This window comes from Dendropsophus ebraccatus, chromosome 12 (assembly GCF_027789765.1).
Source record: "Dendropsophus ebraccatus isolate aDenEbr1 chromosome 12, aDenEbr1.pat, whole genome shotgun sequence".
Lineage (NCBI taxonomy): Eukaryota > Metazoa > Chordata > Amphibia > Anura > Hylidae > Dendropsophus > Dendropsophus ebraccatus.
The window spans coordinates 68,273,549-68,287,517 of NC_091465.1; positions in this window are offsets into that span (position 1 = coordinate 68,273,549).

Below are 13,969 nucleotides of genomic sequence, written 5' to 3' on the forward strand. Positions count from 1 at the left end.
CTCTGGGGGCATTATTGGTATATGGGGGCACCTCTGGGGGCATTATTAGTGTATGGGGGCACCTCTGGGGGCATTATTAGTGTATGGGGGCACCTCTGGGGGCATTATTAGTATATGGGGGCACCTCTGGGGGCATTATTAGTATATGGGGGCACCTCTGGGGGCATTATTAGTATATGGGGGCACCTCTGGGGGCAATATTAGTATATGGGGGCACCTCTGGGGGCATTATTAGTATATGGGGGCACCTCTGGGGGCATTATTAGTATATGGGGGCATCTCTGGGGGCATTATTAGTTCATGGGGGCACCTCTGGGGGCATTATTAGTATATGGGGGTACCTCTGGGGGCATTATTAGTTCATGGGGGCACCTCTGGGGGCATTATTAGTATATGGGGGCACCTCTGGGGGCATTATTAGCTCATGGGGGCACCTCTGGGGGCATTATTGGTATATGGGGGCACCTCTGGGGGCATTATTAGTATATGGGGGCACCTCTGGGGGCATTATTAGCTCATGGGGGCACCTCTGTGGGCATTATTAGTATATGGGGGCACCTCTGGGGGCATTATTAACTCATGGGGGCACCTCTGGGGGCAATATTAGTTTATGGGGGTACCTGTGGGGGAATTATTAGCTCATGGGGGTGCCTCTGGGGGCATTATTAGTGTATGGGGGCACCTCTGGGGGCATTATTAGTTCATGGGGGCACCTCTGGGGGCATTATTAGCTCATGGGGGTACCTCTGGGGGCATTTTTAGTTCATGGGGGCCACCTCTAGGGGCATTATTAGCTCATGGGGGCACAGCGGGGGATCCTACATACAGGGGGCATCCCACACAGCGCAGTTACTATGGGAGCCTACAGGAGGGAGAAAGGGAAGGAAGTTGCTAGAAATGTGCGGAGCCTAAATTGTTTGTCTCGCAGGTTCTGAAAAGATTAAACATATCTGGAAGGAATCATCATGGAGGTCTGGGCCGGATGGAGAGAAAAAGGGAAAGTGACGCCTCAGATCAAAGAAGACGTCACCTGTGAGTCCCTGTATGACACTTTTCTTATTTTGTAGAACATTATTTAGTAGGGGCGCCCCGAGGTGACAGCTACTACATTATCTGTACTCAGAGATATCACTGTGTTATCTGTGGTGTTACATAGGACTGCAGGTGACATCTACTACATGATCTATACTCAGAGATATCACTGTGTTATCTGTGCTGTTACATAGGACTGCAGGTGAAATCTACTACATTATCTGTACTCAGAGATACCACTGTGTTATGTGGTGTTACATAGGACTGCAGGTGATATCAGGTGATTTCTCCAGGTTGCAGAAGTTCAAACTTCATCGTGCCCTGGTGTGCTTGTGTCTGTATACATGTGTGCTGGTGTCTGTATGTGTGTATACATGTGTGCTGGTGTCTGTATACATGTGTGCTGGTGTCTGTGTGTGAGATCAATTCTAGAGAACTGGCTCATATACCCCATTTTCCCCAGTGGCTTAAAATGTAACCTCTGTTATACAGTTATAAAATTGTAGAACCTAAATGTGAACAAGGTGCAATTCAAATAGACACTTACTTGTATAGCTGCCTCTTGTGCTCTGTATGCAGTGCATTATATTCACCCTTGCAACGTACAATTGATAGCGTGTCTACAAGCCCAGCGGGGCTCATTATGATGGAGACTAAAACTTATACAAGAGTGGGGTAGGGGTTCCCCTGTATTCAGAATGCTGTTGAGTGCTAGGCAATGCCCCGTTTGGGATTATTGAATTTCGAGGGTCTATGCAGAGCAGGATAAAGGCACCTCTGCTGCACAAACAGGATCTCCTAGAAAGCGTTCTCACCGCCATGTATTCGCTATCACTGGCTTGGGTGAGCTAAACTAGTCTGCCTGGGGGGGGGGGGGTGATTTGTATATGCTCACTACCATGGAACAGCCTCATTATATTAGCCTTATCAACATATTCTATGTTAGTGAGCATACCGGGGGGGGGGGGGGGGGATATTGGTGAACATATACAAATCAAACAGCCCCCCAGACCCTCGAAATTCAATAACCCCAAACGGGGCATTGCCTAGTACTCAACAGCATTCTGAATACAGGGGAACCCCTACCCCACTCTTGTATAAGTTTTAGTCTCCATCATAATGAGCCCCGCTGGGCTTGTAGACACGCTATAAATTGTACGTTGCAGGGGTGAATATAATGCACTGCATACAGAGCACAAGGGGCAGCTATACAAGTAAGTGTCTGTATGGTGACATTTAAATTGCACCTTGTTCACATTTAGTTATAGCTGTATAACATAGGTTACATTTTAAGCCACTGGGAAAAATGGGGTATATGAGCCAGTTCTCTAGAAATGATCTGAACCAAATTATACCTCCCAGCAAGGCGTGGGTCGAACACACAATTTTTTTTTCATTAATGTAGGGGGCCCAGACACTTTGGTTGTATGGGGCCCCGAAATTCCTGATGGCGGCCCTGTCCAGCGGTCTTGAGCACAAGAGCGGGGAGTGGGTGTTGGGGGCCCCAAGCGATCGCTTGGGGTGCTTGGTGCCAAAGACCACCACTGATGTTATCCCCCCGTCCACCAGTATAATTCTTTCCTGTTTACTCCATCTTATTCTCTATTGTCATCTCCAGATATAATGTATGTGTGTGTATGCTGCTATAGTAACATGCCATGAGAAGAAGCTGTAAATTATCAGATATGGCACAAGAGTATGCGGCTCAGTGAAAAGATAGGGAGGCCTGGAACGTGTACATAGTTACGCACAGTCATTTACACAGGTGTCCATAGAGATAACAGTGTCTTTCCACTGCAAATTATTACAGCAATAAATCAACAAATCTATTATCGGTTTATTCACCAGATATTCCAATATACAAGAGTATGTAGGATTGTTATATATTACTGCTTATTTCTGTTATCAGGTTGCTATGTATTGGGGTTTTCCTAACTCATACAGTAAGAGTTTGTCACTAGGATACCAGTAGGGGTCCAATCCTAAAATGATGGGCTGACACCTGGCCTTGCAAGAAACTACAGGGGACCCCCAGGGCCGTATTTACCACGAGGCACTCGTGGTCCGGTGCCTAGGGCATCACCTTTCTGAGGGGCAGCAGCAGGGAGCAGGGGGAAGGAAGCAACTTTTATTTTTGTTTTTATTTTTTTGGTCTCCCACCTCCCGTTCACACTTGCCAGTAAATTTGGTGTCTTTTCGAGGGGGGTGGGGGGTATGGCGGTATTGGTCAGGTCTGGTATGGCGGTGCTATCCAGTCACAGTATGGCGGTATTGGTCAGTTCTGGTATGGCGGTGCTATCCAGTCACAGTATGGCGGTATTGGTCAGGTCTGGTATGGCAGTGTTATACAGTCACAGTATGGCGGTATTGGTCAGGTCTGGTGTGGCAGTGTTATCTAGTGATGGGCGAATACTGTTCGATCGAATAGTAAGGTATTCTATCTATGGAATATTATCCAATAGTTCGCCGAATATTCGATAAATATTCGATAAGTGTTCAAATCCCCCAGCTTCCCGTTTTTACCTCCAAGTGGTCGAATAGATGTTTTTCAATAATCGAATACTTGTTCCCATATACTTTAAAGTGAACGAATATTCGATCGAATATTCGAATATTCGGGAGATATTCGTACGAATATCAAATATTCGAATATTTCACTATTCGCTCATCACTAGTGTTATCCAGTCACAGTATGGCGGTATTGGTCAGGTCTGGTATGGCGGTGTTATCCAGTCACAGTATGGCGGTGCTATCCAGTCACAGTATGGCAGTATTGGTCAGGTCTGGTGTGGTGGTGTTATCCAGTCACAGTATGGCGGTATTGGTCAGGTCTGGTGTGGCGGTGTTATCCAGTCCCAGTATGTCGGTATTGGTTAGGTCTGGTATGGCGGTGTTATCCAGTCACAATATAGTGGTATTGGTCAGGTCTGGTATGGCGGTGCTATCCAGTCACAGTATGGCGGTATTGTTCAGGTCTGGTGTGGCGGTTTTAAATGTGACGCCTGATCAGAAATCAATATGATATTCAGAAACTATAAAATCATGATGCCAATTTGGTGAGTGAAGATGGGGCATCTTAAGGTTTAGTGTCTAGGGCAGCAGTAGCTGTTAACTTCAATAGAGTAGCAATACAATTCCTTGCCCAGCCGGGTGATAAGGGGCCCCATGGAAAACAGTGAAGGGGATGCAGCTCTGGGGCGCCTTTGTCACAATTGGTGGGGTCCTAGAGGTCGGCTTCCTTCCTCTCCCAACCATAAAATTTTTATGGGATGGGAATACATATGTCCCCCTTTCAAAACCACTAACGTCAAATGATAGCCCCTTTAAAGGGGTCAACAACTCTGCACAGGCAATCTACGCTCTAGAGGCACATGCGGTGTCCCAGAGCAGGTGTTCCACTGCTATTTAGCAAGTGTGTAGGTTGGTAGTATTCAGTGTATATGTTCTGGATTGAAGGTCGCATTCTGCACTCTAACCACTAGGTGCCACTCTATACTTGATCCTCTATGTAGCACAGCTGAAGGAGGATTTTATCCAAGGGCTAACTGTTCTTATGAGTTATTGCTTATATTATACATTTATATGTGATTATATGTAAGCTGATCATGACCAATCTCTGCTGAGAATCACTCATGCAGGGCCCTCCTCAGTCCCTATGCTGTGTCACAAAGTGTGTTTCCCCCAATCGTACAGCTTACTGAGGGATATATATATATATATATATATATATATATATATATATATATATATATATATATATAGTGTGATGAATCTAGTTAGGGTGTGTTCTCACAGGTTGGTTCCGGAGAGAGAGTACAAGAAAAGAGTGGTCCAGGGGCTGGCCTAGAGGTCTGGACCCATAGGTGAGGACTATTGATTAAAGACTATTACTAATTTCTTCCAAGCTCCTTCACCCTAGCCATGTCCGGCTAGTAAGTTAATGCAGTGAGGAAACCAGAATCCCTATCCACCCTGGACAGCTATTTTCTTCAACCCTGATAATTTTGACAAGGAAAACGTCAGTATCTAGGTAATCGCAACTAAAGCCGGAAGCTCTACTGTCCACTGCTAGGTTACCTTAGCGGACTCCCCGATGGCTAACTTTACCCATGCATTCCTGGGTCTGGTGTCACTCTGTGCCCATGGACAGCAATAGGCAGATGTTCATACCCGTGGATGTAGGTACTGTCCACTAAGCCTCCACAGCTGAGTACCTAAGGGCCCACTACACACCCTACCCTGCAGCTCATCAAGGGATATAAGTCACCAAAAAGTATAATGTGTATTGCACCTTTATACAAGGAAGACTGTTTTACATGGTTAAGTTTATCTGCTGGACTTTGTGGTTCCTCTGCACAAACACCTGCACTACACTAACCTATTAACAGACATGTGTGAGTACATCCAGGGGTGGGCACATACCACACCTAACCACTGTGACAAGTGCCTAAGTGGTACATTACACCTGTCCTAGCTAAAACTACTTGGCTTCCCTGGGTTATCTCACACAGACAGATTGCCAAAGTTGCCATGTGTTTCCTTGATCTAATGGCTATCTAGCAGTGTCAGCAGTTTGGAACATAAATTGGAGCTGACAGATTCCCTTTAAAATCTCATTATTCTGAGGATGGGCCATCAATACTGCATCAGCTGCATAAGTGAATACATTTGCTCATACCTGGAATAGTCTTACTATTGGTAGCACCATAATACTGCAGCTTTGCCCCATTCATCAGTATCTTGCAACGCCGTTACAATTTGCAAGTAATTGACTGAAGAGGGACAATATCTCTTGTTGTCTGTTGTCTTCTTATATGGGTACCAGGGCCGAGGTGCTACCCTTACAGCGATGCTCCTACATTGCTGCTTTGATCAGCATACTTGGGTTGCGATGGACAGCAACAAATAATTTACAATGCATTTGGCCACAGCTGCTATACACAGATATATGACCAGAATGATGTTTTTCTTTATATAAATATGGCAGCGGTCTGAACAGGGGCTGACTCAATACAATTATTCCCCATATGTAAATTTTCTGGAAAAATAGTTTGCGGACTGTAAATGTTGCAATACTTATTTAAATCTCATTAGGAATTTACATGCATTACCCATAGATGTATACTTAGAATATGCACAGTACGTTTCCTTTCCATAACAACCTTCATTGCAAAGTAAAAGTTAGACATGGAAAAAGTGAAATGCTGCCCTCTATAGATGATCCAGGCTTATTACACCAAGGAAGTCCTGTCACTCTTAGATATAGACAGGTCAAACCAGTGCAGTTTTTTGTCAACTTCCAAACAGAAGGCCATGACATGTGGGAGGGGAACAGGAAGAAATGCAGTGTCTCTTACAAATCTCCTTGGGTACCCATAAGTCTGTCGCAAAAGGATACCTTCATTGGGAAAAACTGTACAATTGAGGCTCTAGTACCCTGTTAGGCGCCTCTAACCTGGATACAAGATGAGATAAGGTTTGGGATGGAGGATACAGGTTCTGTATAGAATCCAGTAGCATATTTGCACACAGATGTTGTAGCCTGTAGATCCTGCACACTCATAGGTTGAAGAAGTTGGATGCAGCCCTAGAGAGTCCTGGAAAACACGTTTTCCTAGCAGCCTTAGGGCTGCATCCAACTTTGTCAGCCACCGGTAATCAAATGCAGAGCGTTCGAGTTTGGACAAACCTATGTGCGTGCTTGTGGTCGCTCATCACTAATCATGACCTGTTGGGGAACCTGAGGACTTGAAAGATCAGCAGTAACATGAGAAAATATTATTTTACTGAAAGAGTAGTAGATACTTGAAGCAAATTTCCAGCCGATGTGGTTGGTAAATCTTTAGTCTCACACCAAAAGCTACACTGCCCAAAAGTAGCCTTTTGCTGCGTTTACACGGAACGATTTCCGTTCGAATTTTCACAATAATGATCGCACTTGTAAACGCAGCGAACAATCAAACGACGAGCAAGAAATCGTTCATTTTGATCTTACAACATGTTCTTAAATCGTCGTTCGTAAAAAATTTGTTCCGTGTAAACAGTCGTTCACCGATTTAACCTACAGTTTGTACGAAAACAATTTTTCTGTACGATATATCGTTCCGTCTAAATGCTGATCATTATAAAAAAAATAATCGTTAATCGTACGATTGGGCTAATTATCGCTCTGTGTAAATGCAGCATATGAGAAACATATTATAGGGCAGCAGGAGGAACACTTTTACGAATTAGACCACACCTGTAATCACTTACCTATCCGCCTAGGACATAATCAGGATAAATTCTGCAGCAATCCGACATGTCTATCTGGGTGCATTATTTTTTGTCAGTGTATATCAAACCTATTGACAGGCACCGTTGTCAGGATATGGTATATGCCATATGGCAGTGGTTTTAATATTCTGGCAGAGAATTCACTATACACAATTCTTCCTGAGCATAAATACAGTTTTTATGCAAATCTCATTGGCTCAATGGAAGTTCATGGTGCAGATGGTCACATATCTGTTAAACCTAAATCTCCAATTGTAGATAAGAAATTCCCCAGACAATGTAGAAGGATCTGATGCACAGACATGGGCCCTGCCTTTATTTAATCTCCCTTAGCATCCAACAGAAACAAGCAGTGCAGGAAATACCCCGCTCTCTTTGCCAGTTCCAGAGACATCTTGTTTGTCTATAATAAAGGCAGCATGCAGCGCTCTAGCTCTTGTGGCCATCAGTACAATTAAATTCTGTACATACGTGTAAACTTGCCAACAGTCCTGATATTGTGGGGACACAGCAGGGGGCATTATTACAATGTGAGGACACAGCAGGGGATTATTACTATTTAGGGGCACAACAGAGGGCATTATTACTATATGGGGTACAGCAGGGGGCAGTATTGCTATATGGGGCACAGCAGGGGGCATTATTACTATATGGGGGCACAGCAGGAAGCATTATTACTATATGGTGCATAGCAGGGGACATTATTACTATGAGGGGGCCACAGCAGAGGACATTATTAAGGTATAGGGACAAAGCTGGGGGCATTATTCATATAAGAGGGCCACAGCAGAGGGCATTATTACTATATAAGGGCATTATTGCTAAATGGATGCATAGCAGGAGACATTTTTACTATATGGAGGCACAGCAGAGGACATTATTACTATATGGGGGGCACAGCAAGGGCATTAATACTATATGAGGACACAGCAGGGATATTATGACTATATGGGGGCACAGCACAGGGTATTATTACTATATGGGAGCCACAGCAGAGGACATTATTATGATATAGGGACACAGCTGGGGGCATTATTAATATAAGGGGGCCACAACAGAGGGCATTATTACAATATAGGGGCACAGCAGGAGGCATTATTACTATATGAATGCACAGTAGGGGATATTTTTGTTATATGGGGTACATCAGGGGGTATTGTTACTATATGGAGGCACAGCAGGAGGCATTATTGCCATATGGGGGCACAACAGGAGGCATTATTACTATATGGGGCACAGCAGGGGGCCTTATTAGTATATGGGGCCATAGCGGGAGGCATTACTACTATATGGAGGCACAGCAGGTGGCATTAATACATATGGAGGCACAGCAGAGGACATTATTAGTGTATGGGGGCACAGCAGAGAGAATTCTTACTATTTGCCTCCTCCCTGTGCTACAAACTATCATCTATTATTGTGATTCTCATTATCTATTACAATGGTCCCTCAACTTACAATGGCCTCAGGATACAATATTTTCAACTTACAATGTTCCTTTTTGGACAATCATAACTTGAGACCAAACTCAACATACAATGCTACAGAGAATCAGGATCTTGAGGACAGGGCAGGGACAAGGAGTTTTGGTGCCCTAGACAGAGAGGGCAAATGCCCCACCCACATAGTGTATAGCAGGGGTCCCCAAAAAGTTTACACAGGGGGCTAGTTCACTGTCCCTCAGAGCAGTGGAGGGCCAGACTATATACTACTGCTATATCTGGTCCGCAGGGAGCTGTTGCCGCTGGAGGATGACTGTCTCTACCCATGAGGAGGAGGTGGAGGATCATACTGCTCATCTGTCTCTGGTCCAGGGAAGAAGCATTGGGAATGGCTTAGGATGATGAAGTTGTAGTTCTACCACAGCCACACAGGATCATTCTGGGAGTTGTAGTTCTACCACAGCCACACAGGAGCATGCTGAGGGTCGTTGTTCTACACATGATCATGCTGGGAGTTGTAGTTCTACCCCAGCCACACAGGTGCATGCTGGGAGTTGTAGTTCTACCACAGCCACACATAAACATGCTGGGAGTTGTAGTTCTACCACAGCCACACAGGAGCATGCTGAGGGTCGTTGTTCTACCACAAGTACACATGATCATGCTGGGAGTTGTAGTTCTACCCCAGCCACACAGGTGCATGCTGGGAGTTGTAGTTCTACCACAGCCACACATAAACATGCTGGGAGTTGTAGTTCTACCACAGCCACACAGGAGCATGCTGAGGGTAGTTGTTCTACCACAAGTACACATGATCATGCTGGGAGTTGTAGTTCTACCCCAGCCACACAGGTGCATGCTGGGAGTTGTAGTTCTACCACAGCCACACATAAACATGCTGGGAGTTGTAGTTCTACCACAGCCACACAGGATCATGCTGGGAGTAGTAGTTCTTCCTCAGCCACACAGGTGTATCCTGGGAGTTGTAGTTCTATAGTACAGTGTGATACTACATGTCCTGTACTGCTGTGTGTGTCTAGTATCTCCTCTCTACAGTATAGTGTGATACTACATGTCCTGTACTGCTGTGTGTGTCTAGTATCTCCTCTATAGTACAGTGTGATACTACATGTTCTGTACTGCTGTGTGTGTCTAGTATCTCCTCTCTACAGTACAGTGTGATACTACATGTCCTGTACTGCTGTGTGTCTAGTATCTCCCCTCTACAGTACAGTGTGATACTACATGTCCTGTACTGCTGTGTGTGTCTAGTATCTCCTCTATAGTACACTGTGATACTACATGTCCTGTACTGCTGTGTGTGTCTAGTATCTCCTCTCTATAGTACAGTGTGATACTACATGTCCTGTACTGCTGTGTGTGTCTAGTATCTCCTCTCTACAGTATGGTGTGATACTATATATCCTGTGCTGCTCTTTACCTGTGCCAAGATAAGCTGCTCCTTTAGGCACCAGTGGAGGGCGACTTTATTTTATTTTTCTGGAAGTGTACAGGACCCTGAAAATACTCTGGTCCTACATAGGAAGTAATTTAAAGGAACCAGTAGTTCTTTCTAACTGTTGCTTTATCTATCTATTGGGGTGATATTTTGCAGCTTCAGAACCAATTACCAGTTTTCCAAAGAGCTATGGACTTAACATACAATGGTCGTCCCAGAACCAATTAATATTGTATGTTGAGGGGCCACTGTATTATTATAATGATGCAGACATGAGAAAGGCGTCAGGGCCTGTGCGGAGAGGGGCGTGGTGTGGGAAGAAAGAGGTAGGACATCGATGTGAGGCCTAGAAAGGCGTGAGCTACAGTATGTGTGGGACGGTGAGGGGTTCCGCGGGTGGGAGAAAAAGGACGTTCTGAGTGTGCACTGCAACCACAACCACATAAAGAGTGTCCAGGGGGAACAAAGGTAAGATCCTTGCACTGTTTGAATGTTTTTCTTTTTTTAAAGGCTGCCAGAGTTCCCCTTTAAATATTCTCTGATCTTTAGTAATGAATATTCCTCTAATTGCTCTGTTAAACTAATGCAAAGCAAAAAAGATTGATTTCCCTAGAAACAGTTAGTTCCAGGTCACAGGACATAAGGGGAATTCCAGCACCAAACCAAATGGGGGGTGATGTCAGTCTACTGATCAGGCAGGATTCCATTATATCAACCAGGAACATACGATAGTATTGTCTACAGAGGCTATAATAGTCCACTCCGCAGCACCATCACACTAGATTCCTATGCACTCTCAAGTTTTGGACTCACCCAGAATCTGTATTTCCCCTTTCAAAGTGTGTGGGCAGAAATCCATTTTCTTCCCCTTACGGAATCTTACATCATAGGCTTTCATCTGCTTTGATTTGTTCTGCTGTCAGACAGGTTAGATTTGCTCACCATGTTATATCCTATTACCTTTGTTTTTTTTTTGCAATCACTTAACAACTGCTGTAGGCCTCATTTATACTTGTACGTGGATTTGTATCTGTTTGTATATTTGTGCTTTACATGTATTTAAAATTTTTATTTATTTCTTATTGTTGATTTCAGTACTTGCATTTTTGGGGTAATTTTCCTGAATAAACAATCATGTCATTCATCGCCCATGTGACTGGATGTTTCTGAAAATGGCTGTATGCAGTGACCGCAATGTGGGAATGTGACAGTGCTCTGTATCTGCAATGCACATTCATAGCCTAAGGGCTTATTCCCATCTTTCGTGAAACACAGAACCTACGTACAGGGAAGCCCAGTGGACTCTTTCCCTGGCCGGTATCATGTATCAATATGATGCTGGGAGTGGGGAGACTGAATCTTTGTGGCGCTGTAATAATGCAATGTGTCATTACAGTGCAGCAAAGATTCAAACAGTTTCCCCACTGCCAGCATTCATAATGCTGCGTGGGAAAGACTCCACTACAGGGATTCCCTATTCGTAGGTTACATCTCATGCGGAACGGGAATAAGCCCTTAGGGTGCATTCACACGTACAGGATCCGCAGCAGATTTGATGCTCTATTTGGCTATATAGATCAAATCCGCTGCGGATTCGCAGCAGAAAATATGCTGAGATACAGTGTGTGTGCAGCTACCCTTAGGCTGGATTCCCACGTTCCGTATATTTGGTCCGTAGGCAGACTGTATGTCACAGACTGAACTGCTGGAACTCCCTGCATCATAATTCATTATGATGCAGTGAGCTGCAAAACAGTTAAAGTGCCCTGCTACTGTACTGACATGGCTGGCTTATGATGCAGGGAGCGTCCGAAACATACTGTACAGTTGGCCTACAGATCATACAGTATATGCGGAAAGTGGAAATCCGGCCTAAGTTATGTTCACACACAAACTAATACCATAATAATACGCCCTGGTCCCGCACAGTCACATGTCACTAGCACTTATGCATACAGAGTTAGCAATACTGAGCCTCCCAATGTCTATTCTAATGCAGGTTAGCATTAGGAGTAATGTAAAAAAACAAAACAAAAAAAACAACCTTATTAAAGCAAATCTGTCAAGCCCCCCCCCCCCCTCAATGCTGGTATGGTTTATACAGATTTATTGCAAGTAACTTTATTAAAGGAATGCTAAAGTTGTTATTCACCTAAATAACCCTTTAACAGAGGAGATGCAACAATATTGTCCATCTGGAAGACCTCAACACATCTGTCAATGACATGGGACAGCTAAAGGGATATTCGGATATTCTCATCTCAACTACTACAGTTCTATTTGTAGGACTCAATAAATGTGCAAATAGATTCATTTAGCAAACTAATCTCCTTTCCCTGATATGCTGCTCTTTTCCTCCACAGCTCTTTGTCTAGGTTACAGACCACCACTCTGCTCTAAAAGCAGTGGCCTGGCTGGTACATATATAGCTAAATGTATGTTAGATGTATAGAGATATATTGTATATTTACTAAATATATAAATATGTATATTATATCTAAATATAGCAGCCAGACCACTGCTTTTAGCGCAGAGTGGTGGTCTGTAACCTAGACAACGAGCTGTCAACAATGGGAGGGAAAGAACAGCATATCAAGAGAAGGAGGCAAGTCTGCTAAATGATTGTATTTGCTAAAATATTTAACTTGACATCCCCTACAAGTTTAATTATATTAGCTGAGATGAGAATACCCCTTTGCTAATTTCAATGGGCACCGTGTCATACTGCACTTACCCTGTGGGGGCGCTGCAGGAAAAGCCAACACTTGTAAGTTACAACTGATTGCTGATGGTTTCATCAGGGGTTGTCCAGGATTAGGAAAACATGGGCACTTTCTTCCATAAAAAGTGCCACACCTGTAGGCAAACATAACCCGTAGACAGGTGTGGCGCTGTTTTTGGAGGAAAGCTGCCATGTTTTTCTAATCCTTGACAACCTCTTTATTATAAAAGGCGGTTTGTAAAAATAAAGGGATCATCCGGATCGGTAAACCCCTTTAGGAAGCTTACAATGAAATGTATTCTGCTACGGTAGGTGTCCCAGACAAAGAAGCAGGATGTATTTTAACAAGATTTCACTTTATTTTGAACAATCCATTGAAAGGGAAAACCACCGCTGTCCCACGTTCTCAAACGTAAAGCAAAAATTATGTTAAAAAGCTGTAAAAAAAATTATTTTATTGTCAAATATTGTCAGCATTTAAAGAATATGTCTTCAATCATGAATAACTTATTTCTGTAAGGATAAACCGTGGGAGTAGAATTAATGCTATAACAAGTGCCACCCCCCCCCCCCCCTTCAGAAAACAAAGAAAAGAGGAGAAACATAAAAAAAAAAACATACGTGTTAAAGTGACAGCATACCAAGGCGTCAAGAACGGGATGGTCCTTCCTTTTAATGTTAGTTCTGTTGTCAGCATGGTTTACGTTTCCAACCTTAAATAGTGGAGTAATCGGCCATACCTCCCAACAAGGGCCGTTATCTGGTCACTTATATTGTCTGTATGATGACTACAATACACGGCCTCGCTACAGTTCTAATGAATTGAACCTGTGTCACCATAGAGCCCTTGTGACCCTACAGCTCTCTAAGACTTTCCCAAGGAAAGAAACCTGGATTTCCCTTATGGCGGATCAATGCAGGCGTCCCAGGAAGCCTATCCAGGGGCAGTATTCTCCCTGCAGTGGTCAAATATTGTTTGTGGGTAAGTATGTGTGAATGTTTTCAAGGCTTTTGTTTCCTTTATATACTGCAACATTC